Source organism: Ammodytes marinus (genome assembly GCF_949987685.1).
Source record: "Ammodytes marinus genome assembly, chromosome: 12".
Lineage (NCBI taxonomy): Eukaryota > Metazoa > Chordata > Actinopteri > Uranoscopiformes > Ammodytidae > Ammodytes > Ammodytes marinus.
The window spans coordinates 9503348-9525186 of NC_137216.1; positions in this window are offsets into that span (position 1 = coordinate 9503348).

The window sequence follows — 21839 nt, forward strand, 5'->3', positions numbered from 1 at the left end:
CACAATCCAATACCTTCAGGAGTGGTGTTCGATCAGCCTTTCTTGGACTGATTTTGTAGCGTATAATGGCTTAACATTATCTTGAAAATATCACTGTATAACATATATTAGTGAGTAAGTTTACTGATTTCATGACTCTCCCCAACTTGTACGACTGTTAAAGTAAGTATTAGCATTAAAGGTGAAGTAAGCGGTTTATTTATGTTAATATAAGTGTTAAATCGCTCTTTATTCATACAGTGATCACTTACATAATGTGCGCTTTTCATAAAGCCGATCTCTCAGTCAGCTGCTTTGCATGTAATCGGCAAATAAACTTATTGGAGGATCCCAACATTTTTATCCAATCAGAAGAGAGATCGCTACAAACCGACACCCGTCTCACTCATAAATAGTATATACACTCCATGGTCTCACTGTCGGTGCACGCCAGAGCAACAGATGGGTGAATGTGTATGCGCCTACAATGGCGGAGCAGGTGAAAATCCTTCCCAATGTCTGTTTTGATGGTTTTTATCATGTTTTATCACACTTATGGATCTGAGATGATGCTAGATAACTCGCTGCTTGAAGACCGCAGTGCATTAATGTGGTGACGTAGGGACGAGCGAGGGGACTGCTAACTGCAGTAACTGACAGGAAGTTAGCTAAAAGAACCATTCCGCTTACAGCACCTTTAAGCAATTATGTGCATAGCAAATTATATAGAGTATGACATTGATGATGTACATGTAAATTTATGGATTCAAATGTTCTATGAATCAACAGTTTATATATTCTGATGTTCAGTTTGTAGCTACAGGTTGCTGCACCAAACTGCACTGCTTCAGCCTTCAGTCAGCCGTCAACAAAAGCTGGCAAACAAAAGCCGGCTACACATATTTATGTTTTAGCTTGAAAGTGTTTCAATCTGGACCTAATCTGACTCAATAAGCAATTTCAAATTTGGCAGAATAGTATTCCAGCACAGGAGCACAAACAAAGGCTGTCAAATACAATCCCAGAGAGTTTACAGTAGGCTGTGGGGCAGCAGCAGTGTGCGTCTCACAAGCTTTCAGCAGATCTAGAGTCTGTTTGCTCTAATGCATTAGTGAAAGAGTAAACACATGTTGGAATATTTATATCACAATCAATAATGAATCAATCACCTCCACACCAGTTTGCCATCATGGAAGAAAACAACCCTGAAACTTTGATTTGAAAATTCAGAATTATGACACACTATTTCAGGTTATTAAAAGCACTACTGTACTAACCATACCACTCACAAAGGGCTGACTCGTTGTTCTTGTATTGACTTTGAGGGTTGTTGTACACCTGGCAAGACTAATTGGAGAAAATGAGGCCAAAGGGTTCTCACTGCTAGTGCTGCCAGCTAGCAGCTAAATGCGGGCCCTGCTTTTTCATTGGACATGGAGTTTATTTCTCCCCAGAGCGCCAAACCTTTCACGCTGTATTCTTAGTGCATTAGCTATTTTCCTGAACTGATTCATTGTAGCTGCCCACGTCGACCGAAAACAACTCTAGTCCGCAATTAAAAATACATAAGTGTAAGCTAAAAGTGAATACCCCACTGTCATTTATACCTGTTAAGCAGAAATGTACAATCTATTTTTAACGGCTAGCTGTTAAAGTCTAGTGATCTTAAATATACAGTACGGCAAACCACTTAAAGAAGAGCCAGGGATGGGCCTGGAGGGAAGGGAAATCAATGGGGTATTGGGTATCAGACTTTATGAATGTATACCTTTCCTGCTAGCAGTTACGTAAAGAAGGATTGACATACAGATTAATGGATAGGAGGCCTCAGGATGGGTAGCTACCGGAAGAATGGATGGATGGATGGATGGATTGATGCATAGAAGCTGGGAAGGTTGCCCTGGGGGAGCAAACACATTAATCAGGTCTGTTGACAGTTTTCTGAGTGACTATTTCCTGCCCTCTTCCCTCCAAATAACTTCTGGTTCTTGGGGGAAAAGCTCCATTACAATGAATGAGGCGCAAACATTGGGGGGTTCGGGGGTCGTCCCTAAGGGGGTAAGGGTGGTCCAAAGAGGCCATGAATATCATCTGCCCTTCAACTCACCATTATATCTATTTTAGTTAATCATTGTTCAGTGTGCTTAGCGTATGTGAAACATGGGTCCTACCCTGCAAAAAATCCACCAGCCTTACCTTAACTTACCTGTCTGCCGTCCCAACTGCTGGAAAGATCTCGTTTGGAAGAAGTCAACAGCCAAGGTCAGGGCAGGGTGAGACACTATAGTTGAACGTCCACGGCTTGCACACATATGTGTGCGCAGCGAGTAAAGAGATGAAAGAGGGGGGAACCGTTGGAAGTCCTGATGTGTGCGAAACGCTGTTGGGGTGCGAACGCGGGCTCCCATCTGTGGTTAATAATGTCTAACATGTTGCTAGGGTTCAGCTTCTGCCACTCCATAAATCACACACATCTGGTTTCCCCCTGACACCCCGCTGCTGGATGCTGGTGGTGGCAGAGATAGAGACACACACACACACACACACACACACACACACACACACACACACACACACACACACACACACACACACACACACACACACACACACCCCAAGAAGAAGGCAGCACCCATTATGAGCTTCACCCAGTCACACATGTTCTCATACGCTGTATAGGGGTGGCAGGATCTCCAGTGTCCACTAATGAAAAAAGCAATGAATGGAATTCCAAGCCTAAATATTTACATTTCATATTAACATTACATATTAACATTGCACCTGCTTGTATGCTGTTTAATGTTTTCCTTGCTTTCATTATACTTGACTTTGCTTTTGTTTATTATGTGTTGGCTTTATTGCTGCATCTGTTTTAAATTTGCTTGTGTACTCATTTTATTATAAAGTTTATTTGAGTTCCTTGAAAAGCTCTATATAAAATAAATGTATTAGTATTGTTACAAAGGTTATGCTCAATGAATCAGATGGTAAACAAGCACACCTACTGCTTCACAGATATTGCATACATTTTTTAAATGTCCTCATGATTTGATTTTGACGCAACCTAGCCCTTTGAAAATGTTATTCAACCTCACAACAGATGGGCAAATGATGAGTTAACGTTATGGAGCGTCTTAAAACTATATGTACAATAGCAAGGAGACCTTTAGAGATTATTGTTCAATGGCTACTTATGGTTCGCTATGCTGTATTAAATTAATGCATCCTGATATATGTCCCAATATGCTATCATCATGTTACCATGGAAACATGTAAAAAGAGCATGCTTAGTGATCAATGGAACTATCCGCGTATTTTCTTTAGCTGATTTCCTTTCATTTTCTACTCCTTATAGACACTTCAAACTAACTTTATTTTCATCTGGGCTTACTCCTGATTATATAAACAACCTAATCATGCAATATGTCCTAACGAGCTATTCTGGCTTCCACCGTTGAAACCCCATCTGTTTGCACAGCCTTTTTTCCACGGACACCAGAAGCAGTCACACTGCTTTGATTTAGCTTTGCTGGCTTTGTTTACCTTCCAAGGTTCATTCTTTATGATTTGATGAGAGTATAATAAGCAGTAGAATATATTTTAACACAGTAAATAACACCTTCAGGTGGAGACACCATCCAATGCCAATGCCTTTACTTCATTGCTGACTTAAACAGATTCAGATGGTAGTTGCATTGCCCATTACATGCATTGTAATCTTTGTATTAGTTCCTTAAATTCCAGCTTTCGTTTTGTGTGCAGCAGTCACATTAGATTCTCACCTACTGTTCTCCCTTAATATTTACACATTTTATTGTATGATCAAGGTTGCTAACTCACCAACATGCACAATATTATGCAGCCTAAATGGTCCTTGACTTGGTTGTTGAACTTGGTGCTTTCTTTTACACTATTTTCCTAATATGAGTTAATAGCAAAGCAAGTGGAAGTGATGGATTATGGGCCAGAGTCTGCTCACAGTAGCATGCAGACACTTGACATACTTTAACAATATCCACTCCTTCAACATGCTGCTGACATGACTTCAATCCTATTATTATTACAGCGCGTCATGTGTGTCTTGCACTGAACCGTGATGCCTCCAAGAGCATTTTGCAAAGTTGTAAATGGCTTCATTAGCGAGTGAAGCTGCTGTGCCAGCCTTTGCCACATGCAGATGGTAAAAAAGCATATTGATGTCTGAAGGTGATTTGTGACTGACCGTCTGACAAGCAAATGGGAAAGCACTTCCTTTTCCCTATAGTCCATTGAGCCCAGCCATTAGTCGAAAAAAAACATGAAATATGTAGTTTTTATGACAGAAGCAATTTGGCTGCACTGCTGCGGCCAGCTCATTAGAAACGCTATTCCCTGCTTCATCCCGCACCCCACAGGTACTGCTCTGTAAAACACACTTAATCATCATTTTACTCCCCAAATTAGCTCTGTTGATCAATAGTGCCTCTTCATTTCAGCTGTGTCGACTTCTGTTTCTACACCGCTCATATTTACGTCCAAACATTATTCACCGTTATTATAGCTTTCATTAGAATGCCAATAAAAGGGCGAACACGGCCTGTCTGGGAATCCTTGTTTTGTGGATGGCTTAATCGATAGCAACGTTGGCTCTTGCCTGCAGAGACAATAGACACACTATTCCTGGTCCTCTGTCATAACCCTGCGATGTCCAACCCCATGATGAGCCCAATAATGGCCACCATGTGACGGCTACAGGGGGGCATTCCCTGCTCCCTGACAGCCGCCCACCTGCCTTGATTGATGATATTGTTTTTAAAGAGTGAAAATAGTAAAAAGGGGGCTATACTCGCTCCTGAAAATAGTCACATTCCACCCGGGAATAAAGGACAGCATTGTGGAGACTAATTCACTTCAATAAAAGGACTGCTATTCTGTGGTGAGTTTGTGTGTGGGGGGGAGAGGCTATCTAGTGTGTGATCTTCTGTGTGCATGTGTGTGTGTGTGAGTGTATTTTGCGGGTGCACCTACATTTATGTTACTTTGGCTGGGTGCACATGCCTGTGTGTGTGTGTGTGTGTGTGTGTGTGTGTGTGTGTGTGTGTGTGTGTGTGTGTGTGTGTGTGTGTGTGTGTGTGTGTGTGTGTGTGTGTGTGTGTGTGTCTTCAATGTGTACATTATGCCAGTAAAGGTCAAGTGAAGTGTGGTCCTCTACTGTTTGCGTTCACATGACTTTGAACATACTTTACCCTATGGAATTTTCTTATAACACAATTCAGTCTAGCTTCAGTATTTCTTACCAAAATAAATAGTGTGTCATCTTGAGAACTAAAGACATTTCCTTTCCTCATAAAACATTAATACGACTGTTAAAAACCGGCATTGTTACATCAGCTTGCAGACTTCTTTCTTCTTCCCGGATGTCTGCTAACGGCACACTGCTGTTGTTTTGCATCACCACCACCCATTGATGCTATGTCTAAAATACATATTATATCTGTACATAAACAAATGATGTTCTCCAAACATTGATACTCATTAGCTCTTCCAATGTCTGTTAATCTACTGCTTAAAACAACTGTCTCTGATTCAGTTTGAGGATAATTTACTGAGGCCTACTGACCCTGAAGTGTTTGCATGAAGTAGTACTTTGGCTTGTCTAATCCACACAAGTGAGCAATTCAGAGTTTTCATTTACTGCATATGCACACGCTTCATATGCTAGGGCTTAAGTGTTATTTTGCCAGTTCATGGAACACAATGCTAAACCAGTTAAATGTGTGGTTACATACTTAACAATATGCACAGGTTGTCATGTAGCCTGGATAATGGGTATGTTGCTGGAGCCCTTTGCAGTCATGTTGGTAAGCCCATGGATGTATTGTGATATGCAGCTAAAATGTTTGGCACACAGAGCATATGATTTGATGAAAGCATACAATGTTACACTGTCTCCGTCAGCAGATGCAGTTTAGTTAGTTGCAGCAGACCTTTTGCCAGACCATGGTCTCCACTGAAATCTGTTAGGACCTCCTCGGGGATGTAGATGTTTACTCCCTCCATTGTGTTCTGGGTCTACCCCAATCTACTAAGAATTAAACCACTTTACTGACCACTTTCCAAATTTGTTATTCAAGCTGTATTTGCTGATGAAGGCGAGATACATCTAGTACAGAAGCCCTTTTAAATCTTTTCATATTGCATGTTAGCATCATTGTTGTTCAAAACTCCTTTTAAGCTGTTCCGCATAGGTATCAGGAACAACCTTCAAACTGTTTTTGAACATGACATGGCACTGACCACCATGATGTGGTGAACAATACTCAACAGCTCATTCTCTTGAATGACCTTGAGTTTTCTGAAGAAAATTAGCTTTTTTTTTTACCTTAACTTATAAGGTAGTTGTGGCTATTGTAACCCAATTGACATTGTGAGCCCATTTGCATGTGCTTGTAAATCAAAATGTCATTAAAACCTTTTTCCAATTAAAAAAACTTAGTGTTCAACAAACAGTATACCTCTGGGCTATTGCTTGTTTCCCTATCCGTTGTTTAACCCTGGTATTATGTTTACTTTTTAGATGGTGCTGTTAGGATCAATTTAACCCTGGACATTAAAGTGGCTACGAGTAACATTTAAATATCTTTTAAACAGCCTCATGTTTCCTCTCATAATCATAAATTACCTTTAACAGCAAACGAGACCATCAGTGCAAAGAAAGACGTTTTTATATAGTTTTTATTACTGCTTTTGGTCTGGTCGCACACCCAGTCCGATTTTCGGTTCGCTCGTGCAGGCTCTATGGTCACTAGGGGTGTAACGGTACACGTATTTGTACCGTACCGTGACGGTACAGGCACGTATTTGGTGTTACAGAGGTGGACCGCGGTCCGTTCGTGGCGTACATAGCGTTATGGCGAATGTACAGGCTTGTTTTGCGGTGTGGAACTTAAAACTTGTGGTCGGAGTTCCCCCCGGACCATTTAGCCTGCGGCTCAGCTCGCACGTGCGCAGTAGCAGCCAGCGATAATGAGAGTCTCTTATCTCCATGGTGAGCATGAGGGTCAGGCAGTGTTAGCAACTTAGCCGCTATATTCAGCGACTTTTCAGACCGCTCTGGCGACTCTTTTTTTAAGAAAGCCACCAGCGACCAATCTAGCTACTTTTTCTGGTGTTATTGGTGTCTTTTGGAGACCCTGTGCTGTCGCTAAAGCATGTATCGCTCTTAACACTTCTAAACGAGCAGCGGCCAGCGGGTGCTCAACGGCCACTCCCCCCGGTCCCACAGCACTGACAGGCGGCCGAGTCCTCACGCAGCAGTCCCTCCCAGCTGCGGTCAGAGCAGGAGATACACACCTCTCCGCTCTAGTGTTCCGTTTGCATCACTATTAGCAGTAGCAGCGTCCCCCCCCCCCCCCCCTCTTTTACTGTCTATGAGTAGTGCAAGTCAAAATGATACAGTGCTTTCGAACAGAGAGCGAACTGCATGGCTAAAGACAACAGGAAACCGGAGCGCGCAGGCGCCCCCCTGTCATTCAAATCCCGTTTGAGGGATAATTTCGGATTCCAGGTGAATTATGAAAACAGTGATAGACGTGTGGAACAATGTCGGCACACAGGTTATTGTTTCACCGCGATCGCTTATGTAGGAGGCAACACGTCGAACATGCATACGGATTTTGAAAAGGCACCATCAGGTGTTTGGCTACTCTCACCATTACTGTGAAGAAAGACGAGCTGGGCAAAACCCAGACATTATTTTCTTTTTTATACTGAATACAAACAAGCTGTCATTTAATTAATGCTGCAGTAGCACTTTTATTTGATAATTTTTATATTTATAAGAGCACTTTAGAGTTTAAGAGAGCTGCAGCAATATTTGATTTTTTTCAAAAAGACCCTTAAAGAAGACATACCCTTTGTTTACACCAGCTTACAGAGCCTGCTGAGCATTAACACTATATTTTTTCATTGCAATTTTAGTTTATGCTGCACCTACACTGGTATTTAATAAGTATTTTATTTATTGGAGAATTGCAGCAGTATTTTTATATTTGTTATGCATTTTATTTATATCAATCAATCAAACTTTATTTATATAGCACTTTTCATAGAATCAAATGTAACACAAAGTGCTTAATACAACTCCCCCCCCCCCACATCCCCCACCCAGAGATATGCATACATGCAAAAACATTCCCCCTCCCACCCATCCATACCCCAAAATAAGAAATTCATTAAAAACAGGAAGGAAACTGCGCTGAGGAAACGCCATCATCAGAGAGAAAACACTAGAGACTGTAAAACTAAAACAATTCAAAATAAATATATGTTACTGTCAGCTAGTTACTGACAGCTAAAGATGTTCATTCTCCGTTAACTATGAACCGTACCGTACTGTACCGTACCGTGACTTCAAAACCGAGGTACGTACCGAACCGTGACTTTAGTGTACCGTTACACCCCTAATGGTCACATATCCGTATTGGTCGCATATTTCAGTGTGGAGCAGCAACGCGATTTTAGAAGCCTATCCCTCCAGGTGAGGGAAGGGGAGCGGGAGCTTTGTTTGAGACAGTTGTTTGTCGTCATAATGACTGATAACGGGGCTGAACCATCAAAGAAAAAAAAGAGAATGCAATGAAGAAAAGCTAAAAGGGAGAGTGATATAGGCTACGGGCGGGACGAGGGCGTTGCCAAGCAACGTGTATACAATTTCACGAGAGCGAAACTAGACTGCAGTGTTTACTCCTAAATGAATGAGCGGTTGGTACTAACACAAAGTTTGCTTTGCTTCACCATCATCATATAACCATTATCTGAAATAGTTATTATTTACATCAACAACACAAACACATTACCTCATCGTGATCCATACTAACTGCTGTCTCTCGTTCATTCGCTTTCTGTGAGGACACGTAATCTTTCAGCTCCGTGAGAGAGAGTAGTTAGGTGACGCTGCTGCATCAACTCATTGTAATCAGGTGTGTGTAGCACTGACTGGCATTAGTTGATGCAGTGTCAAAACCACTCTCACGGAGCCGAAAAGAGTCCTCACACTTTCAACACACGGACATGCACTATATTGCGCCCTTCTCAGTTCACACTCGCACGCCTGGCACGAGCTAGAAAACAGCTTTGCGACAGCGGGCGTCGTAAAAATACTACCGCTTTTATCCAAAGGGGACGCCAACGTGCCATGTTACTCGTAGTGGCTTTAAGGGTGCTGTAAGCGGAATGGTTCTTTTAGCTAACTTCCTGTCAGTTACTGCAGTTAGCAGTCCCCTTCCTCGTCCCGACGTCACCATATTAATGCACTGTGGTCTTCAAGCCGCGAGTTATCTAGCACCATCCCAGATCCATAAGTGTGATACAACATGATAAAAACCATCAAAACAGACATTGGGAAGGATTTTTACCTGCTCCGCCATTAAACATTCACCCATCTGTTGCTCTGCGGGTGCACCGGCAGTGAGACAGGTGCCGGTTTGTAGCGTTCTTTCTTCTGATTGGATACTACTTTCGGGATCCCTGAACAATTTAATTTGCCGATTACATGCAGAGCGGGTGACGGAGAGATCGGAGGTATGAAACGCGCACACTATATAAGTGATCACTGTATGAATATAGAGCAATTTAATACGTATATTAACTTAAATATATTGCTCACTTCACCTTTAAGCACTGCATACAGTACATTTAAACATGATTTACACATATGACCTTTATCTCAACTGCAAACAATATAGATGACGTTTTTGATTAACGTGTCCCTTTTTTTAAGATATTTTTTGGCATTTTTGGCGTCTCTTGTTTTTCTGATACAGATATGTGTAACAAAATACACAACAATTGAGAAATTGGTGGCATACATTTAGGAACAATTGTGGTGCTGGTGTTCATTGTTGGGGTTCTGTGAGTGAATGTGTTTTGTATATATGTGTGTTTTTATCTTTGCAGGCATGTTTCTGTGTGTCTGTCTGTGTATTTGACCTGTATTTGAGTCAAATTGACCCAAACACTTTATAAGGGACATACTGTACATGTGTGGTGGTGTAGCATGTAAACTCAATTATGTTTTTTCTTTAACACATTCTTCACAGAAAATAAGCTAAGGCCGTGAAGATTCAGGTTGGAAAAATGTATGATTGTATACTTTTTCTTTGAGTAAAAAGATAAAGCGGGTCCATTTGACCTGAACACCGCATAAGGGTTAAATGTGTGTTCCTTTGTATCTATAGTAGTGTCACCAGAGCATAGTTTGAGGTCTGGACTTCCTCTTTCTTTTTGATATCCCCAGATCTCCTGCGTACCAACCGAACAGCCATTCTCATTCATCCTTTCTTCTCTCACAATCCCTCTTTTCTTGGCCTTCACACTGACTCCTCACATTCCTCCCTCTACGCTTCACTGTAATCTCTCATTTTCTATTCCCCGCCTTCTTCAAGTGTCTGTCCTTTGCCGCTCACTCATCTCGCTTTTATTTCAGCCTAATGCCTCTCACTCTTAGCCTCCTTCTCTTTCTATATATCTCTCTCTCAGTCTCTCTCTCTCTCTCCTTATCGGAGTGGAGGATGAATGGTGAAAGGCGAGGAGGCGCGTCTCGAGACTAAAAAACCCAATGCGTCGTGTGTGGGAACCTCATTGTCAGAGGGAAAAATCTCAGAAAGGGAGAGCTAAGGTATCACACTTCTCCCCCTAGTATGGTCAATAGAGCACACCCTCTCATCTTTCCACCTCCTTGAATGGCATCACTGTGCCCAGGAATTGTGTGCTAGTGATGCATGATCTGATAAAAAAGAAAAAGAGATTGAAAGGAATTTTTTTCCTCGACTCAAATACTCAAACACATTTGTATTGTTCACACGATGAACCACAAAGTGTTCTGCCAACCCCCATGCTTTGCCATTTGCCCTTGTCATGTTTATGTGTGAGTATGAACATCCAATATTCATTCTCTTTTCTGTTTAAAGTCACTACCAACCACAAATAGTCTTTCTTTAGCTGGTAAATGCTCCACTATGTTCTCCCACTGTGTCTGTCTGCTGTGTGGTGCTGAGCAGGTAGTGTACAGTGTTTTTTTATTTACAGCTTTTCTCTTCAAACAGCTGCATGCTGCGATTGGAAACAACACTATAAGAGTGAACCAAAAACAGTAAAGCTGTGGTCTGGACATCCAAACAATGTACTGACATTCACCATAAAGCAGATAGTTTGTGTACATACTACATTGAACACAACTGTCATAATTGAGATGATTTGACATCCATTGGGAGTAAGTCCTTAAATTAATCTGATTACACAGATGGCCTCCCTTCATAGCGAAATGGCCGCTGCAAGAACATCTGGACTAGAGCCCTGGAAATATGCGGTGCACCAATCAATATGCGGTTGGAGTTTTGACCGCAGAAGATGATTGGCCCGTGCATATAGTTAAGAGTCTGATTGGCCTTGTGTGGTTGGTGGGGCAGGAAAATCTCAACACATCCCTTTCCGGCATCCACAACCTACCGAATACTCTTATTGGCGGTTCATACCCGCTGGATCCGCCCAGCATGATGGAATATTTGACACTCAATTTCAAAACATTTCAGAATAATATCAAAAGAAAAGACAAAATTGTGTTATGAGAGATGAGAGTTGTATGGCTTTTTTTTCTACATTTGCCAAACCTTGTCTTTTGCTGAAACAAAGCCACATGGTGTGCAGGTCAAAATACATTAAATATTAAGGGGGAAAATAATCCATGGTGTATTATCTGGATAACTGACCGCAAGACCAATGGACTTTGGGTCCAGTGGGAAATATGTTGGGACTATTGAGCTGTCTGAATAATGGGCCGGTCTGAATTAACAGCAGTCAGTCCCCTCTCTCTCTCTCTCTCTCTCTCTCTCTCTCTCTCCCCTGGCTGTCGCTTCTGCATCTTTTTTCCCCTAGGAGATTCAAGCGCTCCTCTTTTCCATGCTTTGTTCTTTGTTCACACTTAAACTGTCCCATTGATTTCAGTTCATTTTAGTGTACGATCAAAATCAACTGGTATAGATTTTCTCAACTCAGATCATGCACCATAATGAAACACACATCCGCACTGGATTGTGTTACTTTAAATAGGGCTGAAATGGCTGAGCAATTTGTGTTCCTGGTGGTGTATGCACGAGCTAGAGTTGAATGTATGTACATTTAGCTGCCACATAGAATTGCAATCATTCAATATTGGAAATCCAACAGGTTTGTATTAAACCAATAAATATTCAAAATAAATACTTAAAAAGAGTATTTACTGTCGACAAAAATACACATGAGACAATACCTTCGAATTCTGTCACCTTATTTGATGAAGTTTTAGTGAAATTACGTTTCTATTATTATTGTTTAAACATTTTAGCTCAGTTTAACACCAGTTCCAACAGAGAAGACTGGAGGGTGCTAAGTTCACCGCTGCTCCGGAGCGTATGATTAGTTGTTTTTGGCATTAGGGGAAAATTACATTGTGCTTTTACACTGAGTCATTGGTTGATAAGAGCAGCTAGTACCAGAATAAAAGGATTTATCCCTAGCTAGAAGTCACCTTGGTTGACATCTCTGCATTTGAGAAGTGGATTCAACGCCTCTACACCTCTATTCGTTATATGCTGTATACATATACTGTATATTTATATTGATGTGTGTGTGTGTGTGTGTGTGTGTGTGTGTGTGTGTGTTTATTTTCCTAACACTTTTAGTTGTTGTAGGCATTGAGACTGTTTGGTGTTCCCTCTGTCATTTAGCATTCTTCATAGGCAGTCCTCCTCCTCCCCTCTCTTCTATTTGGGTGCATAATAAAAGCCTATAATCATATTCTACACACCCACATACTGTCTGAGGCTTTGAGATTATACGTCTCAGGGACTAAGAACAACAGAATCCTCATATTAATGCTGGTGGCAGGAGATCCTCATGGTTGTGGCAGTAATGCTCATAATCCTCTCTGTCTTTCAAACTTGCCAATTAGATTGACTGATATGGGAGTGGGATGAATGAGAAGCAACAGATGCCTAAGTGTGTGGAGCTGCAGTAAACAAGAATACAGTGGAGATAAATTACTGTTAAGTATAATGAAGGCTCAACATATAGAGATCAACAACAAACAATGAACTTTGTAGGAAAATGATGCATCATTGCAACAAAACATTTGCATATGATTTAATTAGCTTAAAAACACAACACAAAAGTTTTGACAATACAACATGAACAGAAGCAAACTTATCCTAATTAATTGTTGTGTGGACACTTTTCCATGTTTTAAGACACCAGCTACAATTGGTTTAGATAGCAACTGGTGAGGAAAGATGTCTATAATGTATTTTTGGAAATGTAGTACAACACAGTATATTTATTACACTATGTCTATAAAACAAAACAAATATCTGACTCATCACCACGCCACTATTTGGAAAATACTAAATCATTTTGGTCCCTTTTAGTAAGAAATGATCACAGGTAGTTAAATATAAACATACTGTGCAGTGTGCACAGTTTACTGACATTGTACACCTCTCTAACGACATATTAGAAACGCTCTAAACTAAAACAGATACTTCTTTATGTGGCCACCAGTTTTTTTTTAAAACACTGCATAGTGCAGTTGAGAGTTAATAGCGTGGTGTATGTGTGCGTACGCTGTGTGTATATTTACCTAGGTGCACGGGTGGATGTGTGTCATTTCCGAGCAGCTCTCTTGCAGTGTCCCAACCCCAAAGCTAAATAAACAGGCCAACACTTTGCATGCCTGCCTCTGTGTCTCTGTGAATAGCTTCTCTGTAGCATGTCATGCTGTGGGGTCTGTCGTCTGTGCTGAGCAGTAAGTTTCACTGCCATTCCGCCCATTGACCAAGATTCAAGATAAAGTGTGACTGAAAAATGTAGATAAGTTTGGCGCCAAAAAAGTAAAGTATATTCAAATCAAACATTTTGCAAATACTCTATACTAGAAGGCAAGTCAGACTGCTGGGTGAGAATATGTAACTCTACAATAGTACATTCAACCAATTAACACTGCAACCATTTTGTACAGTTCACAGTGTTAAAGTATGAGGAATGCTATTTTAGAAATGAAACCTATACCAGGTTTTATATTCCTACCAGATGCTGATAGTGAGCTATGGAACATGCCTTACTCCAGGTGAGGTAACATGAGGTTGTACTATCTAAGTACAGATAAGCACTATGGATCCCTTAGTACGTAGTACATTTATGAGAGTAGATTTCAGCTCACCTCCACATCAAATCTAGATATATTTTCTACCGCTTCAAGGTATATTCTGCCATAACACATATACCTTTGGTTAATTATTTATTCGTGGTGTGACTTTGAGCAGAAAACGAGCCGTCCCTGGGTGGGCTTGAACCACCAACCTTTCGGTTAACAGCCGAACGCGCTAACCAATTGCGCCACAGAGACTGTGTGTAAGCACATGGCTCATACTCGATAATACAACCCACTGCTTATTTACTTTTAGAAGTAGTACTTGACAATAACACATGAAACTTTGCCATATTATGCATATTTATTTGGATTCATAAATATATTTTTAAGTTATTGTTTTAAGAATACATTTTAAACTTTTATCTAAATCATTTGTCTACAAGTTTAACTGTAATACATAACATTGATGGAAAAAAAAAATCTGTAAAAATAAAAAACTACATTTATTAACTGTTAGTTAATGCTTAGTTAATACTATTAACGGTTAGCTAATGTTTAGTTAAGCATTAACTAAGCATAACGGTTAGTAAATGTTTAGTTAATGTTTGTATACCATTGACTAAGCATTTATGAATGCTTAGTTAATGCTTATAAACCATTAACTAAACAATTACTAACAGTTCATTAATGTACCCGCATTGTACAGTGTAACCAAACATTCTGAATCTCTTTTTGGTAAAGTTTAGTTTTCTCATATAAATTATTTTGTCATGTGAATTTATTTCTTTTTTTTTTGTTGGAAATATTGCTGCCAATGCAAATTTCTAGATGTAGAAGCATGTATGGCATATTCTCTATATTTCTACTGCATCAAGGTATATGACCTAGAGTGAAATACAAGAGCTCAACTTTGAACTGCTGTTGGCTTTCTCATTGATCAAGACAACTCTCCAAGCATGTGCTGAAATATGTTAATTAATCGATCTGCATTGTATCTTGAACAATCAATTCACATTAAGCAGATCATTGCAGTTCAGATGCCAAAACAATCACTTGATCCTGTGGTCTGTCTGTTTGCTTTCAGACCACATAAGCACCACACCACATTGTGATTGGAAGGGGACCAAGACCCTCCTCTTTCCAGCAGACTCTGACTCTGTTTAGTCTGTGCCAGGAATGGATTGACAGCTTTCACACCAGCCTAAACAAAAGGAAACTAAACAGGCAACTGGCAAAAATACAGAAATACAGTATTGTTATACACTGAAATGCATTGTGTGGTTCATATTCTTTTTGTACTCTGTGTGTGTGTGTGTGTGTGTGTGTGTGTGTGTGTGTGTGTGTGTGTGTGTGTGTGTGTGTGTGTGTGTGTGTGTGTGTGTGTGTGTGTGTGTGTGTGTGTGTGTGTGTGTGCGCGCGCGTGTGTGTGTGTGTGTTTGTAATTTACAGTGACTAGGATTATCACACACACTCTCTAATAACTAACAAGTGAGAACTTTCCTCTCTGTCCTAGAGTAAATTGTGTTCTTCTTCTCCCTCTTATTCATACACACACAAACACACATACACACAGACACACACACACACACACACACACACACACACACACACACACACAAACAGACATACGCTCGCTCCTGGGGCCAATTAGTCAAGTTGAAACGTCTTCATTTTTCATTTGAATGTTCAATGATCAGTATAATTGGAATTAATAAGCCAATTTCATTTGGCAGAGATAGGAGTTTTTGGCACTTGTTTGGAGCACCCTAACAGTTGGTTGTGGGGGAGGGAAACCACGAAAACAAGGCTCTCATTTGCTGGGTCAATTGCAGTCGAAACACATAGCCCTATTAATCTTCCGCTGCCTAGCTTAATATAGATGCTTTGCTACGGTTATCGGGCCGCTGTTTATGCTGTGTATTAGTCCTACATCATATGATTACTATCCGATCTCACTGTGCAAGTTGGTTCCTTAATTAGCTGAATAAATCTTGATTCTGGTTGTACAGTATTTCTCACGTAGAAATTAAAGCTGCACTAATGTATTTTTTATGGAGGAAATTGCTACGTTTTGCTACATGTAAAGTTCTGCATTTTTCTTCAGCTCTAAAGGACTTTATTTTGTTGGTGTTATTGTTTTTTGGCCCACAAGCTTCACACTCATTTACCTCATTTCCTCATTCCCAGCAGCAGCAGGCAGCTGTTTATTGCAAAAAAATCTCTGCTAATTCCTCTGTACATAGCCTGCCCATCAGCTAACAGCAGGCACACACAGTTAGCTGCTATAGCTGGTTAACACAGTGGAGCATTCAGCAGCTAGGGAGATGCATATTTGTTATCAGGAGTTGGAAACCCAAACAGCTAAAATGATAGGGAATACTGTTCCTATGTTTGTTATACGGTCATAAACAATAATGTTCTTGCTGGATGTATAATTAGGGCAATTGTTTAACTCATCCACCATAGCTCTATACAAATATGGGTGTAAACAAATCAGGTACAAAATATGAGCAAATATATTCTACAGTAGTTTTGTAAGCAACGAATAGGGTGGAAAGTCAACACATTTGTGCATAACAAATGTCTAAGATAATTCCACATTAAAGACTGTGGAGTTGCTTTGGTGCTTTTCTCAGATCAGAATGAAAGTTCTCATAACTATTAGTTCAACCTCCGCAACATTTAGTCATTTGAGCACATCATAGTAGCAATTTCTCTTTCCTCTGAACAAATTGCAAATGCTTTTGGACATGTATCAGTTGCTTTCATACAATTCTCTGCTGTTTTATAACATTGTCATTTGCTTATGTCATGTCAGTCAAAATGAACTATACTTATGGATGCTGAATAGTCGTTCCCAATAAAACTAATAGTCTTCAATTCATTAGTTTAGTTTAGTTTAGTTTAGTTTATTTCGATCAAACAGATTCATTCACTCATTGCTTGAGTCATTACATACTAAATTTGAGTGGACATTATTTTCTTACAGATAGCCTACTGTTCAGAGAGGTCATATATGAACTTCTATGCTCCAATCATTGTTAACAGACAGTTAGCGATTATAGCCATTGTACTCAGACACACTTTGAGCTGAAATGCTTATGTCATAATGCTAACATACTTACAATCACATTACCTATATGCTCATGCTTAGCATGTAATTTGTTTAACCATAAGTCTACTATTCACCGTGTGTCGAGTGTGAAACCTAAAATGTGCGCTCAACATGAATTAGCTTAGAATGGACCTTGCCGTCTACTGTACGTTAGTAGCCAAGCCTCTTAAGAGGCCTGGTTAAAAGTTGATCTTTAAAAAAGTTAATCTGTCACTCTTAAATAATGCACGAGGGCAGAATGGAGGATAGCATTTGATTTGTACTTTAACTCTATGGAGTACCACATTGTCATGGAAAGTGCTTGTTTATTGTGACGACGTTATAGCTCTTATGAGATGTGAAGTCTGGGGTACGACGGGGACGCCTCGGTGGGAAGGTGTTTGTCGTTTCCACTCTGGGAGATGGCTTCCCTTCTCCCTTTCATCTCTCAACCTTCCCATACTTTCTCCGATGAACAAGAATGTCTCCTCACAAACACACACACACACACACACACATTGCATTTCCGCGCATATCTTCTGCCACTCTCCCTCCTTTTATGCACACATTCAAAGTCACACAAATGCACTCACAAACACAAACTGTTCCCCATCTCACTGTAATATGGACAGACGTGTTCACACTGCTTCTCATTTGGATGTCACTGCACTGCCTGGCCCTCCCTTTTTTGCTATATTAAAAACTCCTCTCCTATCATTGTCAGAAGCTATACAAGCAGATGGCGGTGAATCTGCTTGGCTCTCACCTAGGTCATGTGGAAGCTGCTTTAATAAAAAAACATTTTTATCTCTGAGTTTATTTAGGAGACAATACATCATATAATCCTCCCGCTGCACTAAAAGCATACCTCTCATGACACATCTTTGTGAGGGTGCAAGAATTTTTTGTGCTGCTTCACACCATATTTCCTCACTCTCTCAGGGGTGGTTGTTTTAGTGTGAATGTGTGCTCTCAAACACATTATAAATAACCCCGTTTGCAGCAAGTGGGATGACTTGCCCATCTGTTGCAGTGATCTCACGGGTGACTATGGCTGTGTCTTGATTCAGAGACCACGCACTTGGTAGGACGCAGTCTCGCGGTCTATGAAGGCTATAGCCTATGAAGGCCGATTTTAAGGCCGGTTTTGAGGCCAACGAGCCTTGTTAAACGGGACGGTCTCCGCAGGTCTCCGTTTACGAGCATTTCCGGTTTACGTAACAAGCCGTTACCTTGCGTGACGACTCGCCGCTCCTGTGCTGCCTAGCAACCCTGATTGCTGCCAACGGAGACAGCCCTGTCAATGGAGGAAAAAAGAAAAAGAAGTTGCCTACCAGACGAAAAGAAAAAAAAGTACAAGAAAAAAAGAAAGGAATATAAAAGTTAAGAAGATGGAGCAACACGTTGCTGTTTTGTTAATTTTTATTTTATTGTATGCCATCTCTGAAAAAAACGCAATGAATCATGGGATATGTTGGGCCACGAAGGATACATCTGATGCAGCCTTCAAAACTGCTTCAAAACCGTGAAACGAAGGCTGCATTTCACGACCGCATATGAGGAGCCTTGCAAGGAGCCTTGCAAATGGGACAGCCTTTGCGCGCCGCTATGACGCAATCGGTCTTCAAATGCAGCCTACGAGGCCGGTTCCAAGACCGCAACCCCTGAATCAAGACACAGCCTATGTCTCTTTCAATGCGTTTGGAACTCAAGTAAACTCATGAAATATTGAAAGCATAGAGCACAGTGCTGATGGGGGCAGCTGTGGTTCAGGAGGTAGAGTGGGTCTTCCACTGCAGGCTTGATAGTTCACTGTCAAAGTGTCCCTCTAGGCAAGACACTGAACCCAGATTTGCTCCTGTTGGTATAGCCAGCGTACTGCTGCCAGCGGTGTGTGTGTGTATGTGTGTATGTGTGTGAGAGAGAGTCTGTCTGTCTGTATGTCTGTCTCTGTATGGGTGAATGTGGCAAACATTGTTAAGCACTTTAACACTGATTCTTTGGAGAAAAGGAGCTTAACAAATGCAGCCTATTTATCATATGTTTAATTTGCTATGGATGAGGCTCTGTCAACATTTCAGAAATGAGACTGTATCGACATTGGCCACAGGCATGTCACACGTCTCCCACTCACACTCTGATCTGCAGTTGAACAGACTCCAACTCTCCAGGCTTTCTCTCTCTCATTCTCTCAAGCACAAGTGTACCCTTCCTGCTGTAGTCACAGGAACATTCAGACACTGTCTCTCACACCAAGTAATGTCTCTCTCTCTCTCTCTCTCTCTCTCTCTCTCTCTCTCTCTCTCTCTCTCTCTCTCTATCTCTCTCTCTCTATCTATCTATCTATCTATCTATCTATCTATCTATCTATCTATCTATCTATCTATCTATCTATCTATCTATCTATCTATCTATCTATCTATCTATCTATCTATCTATCTATCTATCTATCTATCTATCTATCTATCTATCTATCTATCTATCTATCTATCTATCTATCTATCTATCTATCTATCTATCTATCTATCACTCTCCTTAATGTGTCCTCTTTAGACACAGGGTCAGTCTGAGCCACCAGCTCTGCGAGTCATGCATGCAGACAGCAACACCATACTAACAATAACCACTTGACCAGTTTGCTAAAACCGAGGCACTTGGACCTGGCCAATAAGAGCAGACTGGACTGGGGGCCTTAAAAGGAATAGTTCCATTTTATTCACTCTCGGGTTCAAGACAAAGCGACATTAACCATTCCTTTAACTGTGAGTGAATTTTTTTGAAGAAATGGGCAAAAGTTGTTTATACTGTATGTTGTATGAGAGAGCAGAAGTCTGGGAAAATGACGAGAGTGTGTGAGAGAGAGACTTTAAAAAATAACCTGTAATGGCTGTTATATTTCTCCTGGGAGCAACTCTTGCTTCCTGAACCATATGGATTGAGTTCCAGATTGGTCCAATGAATCACTTCCTTCCTAAAGACCATTGTTCCAACCAGGGATTCACTAGCATAAGACCAAAGCCTGAGCAATGCTTAAGATTATCTCTTACCCATTTATGGAGGTGTCACTCCTGTTTGGAATACAAATCTGTAAGTCAGTTGTATTGTGATACAATAGCCTACAGTTGTCCCCCATCAGTCTGTACACAAAAGAGCTTCAACAAACATGCCTTTAACTTGATCGGGATTCGGGACACAGTTTGGCAAGCAGAATGTGAAGGTATAATAGCTTCCACAAGTGCTACCTGTGTGAGTCAGAGAGACGGGGGAAATAACGGGGGGAGCGGATGACAGGCAAACGTTTGGAAAGCAGTCTGGGAGCACACAGCCTTCTCAGTTGAAACAGGAATATTTATATAGGCTTCTTTGACACTGCCAAACCCTGATAGATAAACAAACTTTTATTCACTGTGATATATCCTGCTCTCTTCACTCTCTTTCTTATTCTCTCGTTTCCTCTGGGGTGTCTTGAGTTCTAGTGCTTTGGTGAATGGAGTATAGGACGGAGCCTGACAGAAGTGCAGTCAAAGCAGATGGCTTTATGTCTCAATGCTTTTGCCCAATATTTCATCCCTGAAGTGAATCCCTAAGACATTGTAAAGACTGCGAGTATGAGACGTCGTTATATTCCATCTATTCCAGAGCTACATCAATGTTGAATTGAATTACTTCATGTGACAGTGCCAAAAAAATGCCTACGGTGGGCCCTCCTTTTTAACATAACCTTTGTCTGAATACCAGTTTACAGAACCTAGGCTGTGTATTAACACTGGATTTTTTTTCATCACGTGCACACACAGTACGGGCAGGTAGTGGATTGTGAGGAAATATTCACTGATTTTTACAAAAAGTGGTTTAGACAACAAGCATTCTCCAGAATAGCTGAGTCCACATTTAAGTAAGGCTAAACATGTCACATTTTCTCTAAAGTAAAACAACATGCTGCATAAGGCATGAATCAGCTTACTGTTATTTAGTCATTTAAGGCATGCACCTGGCTAAGCAGCTTTATCATGCTGCAGGAATTCTGCACTCTAGAGTTTGCATTGTTATAATGTTCTTTTCTTACTGTTGGGAGACCTCCCCACCCCACACACACACACACACACACTCGGGCCTGTCACACTACGGACCAAATGGCTATACGCTCACCCCAAGCTCTTCGACAGCATGCGCGCACTATGAAAGCACACTGGTCATAAATATAAATGACAGCATTAATAAGTGATGACCTCTCATTCAAATCCCTCATTACGCATGCAAATAGGTTTAAAGGGGCAACGCGGTGCAAAGCGTGGTCCAATGCGTGGTCCAATGCGCAAATTGTAATTGTTACAAGGGTGCTGACCTGAGATCATTAATATTAATTCACTACATTGTTTAAGTCAATTCACCGTCGCAGCCGATGACCTCAGACGTGAAAGGGTTTGATTTTGATTCATGTGCAAAGCGTTTGAAGGCAATGATTGTGTGCTGCTGCTGTCGAAAGGACACACTGTATTGGTTTATAGGCTGCTATTCAATAAATTACATTATGGTGGCCATATTTTAATTTGATTTCCTTTCATTATTAAGACGTTAGGTTCAAAATGGCACAGGTTTGTTTTT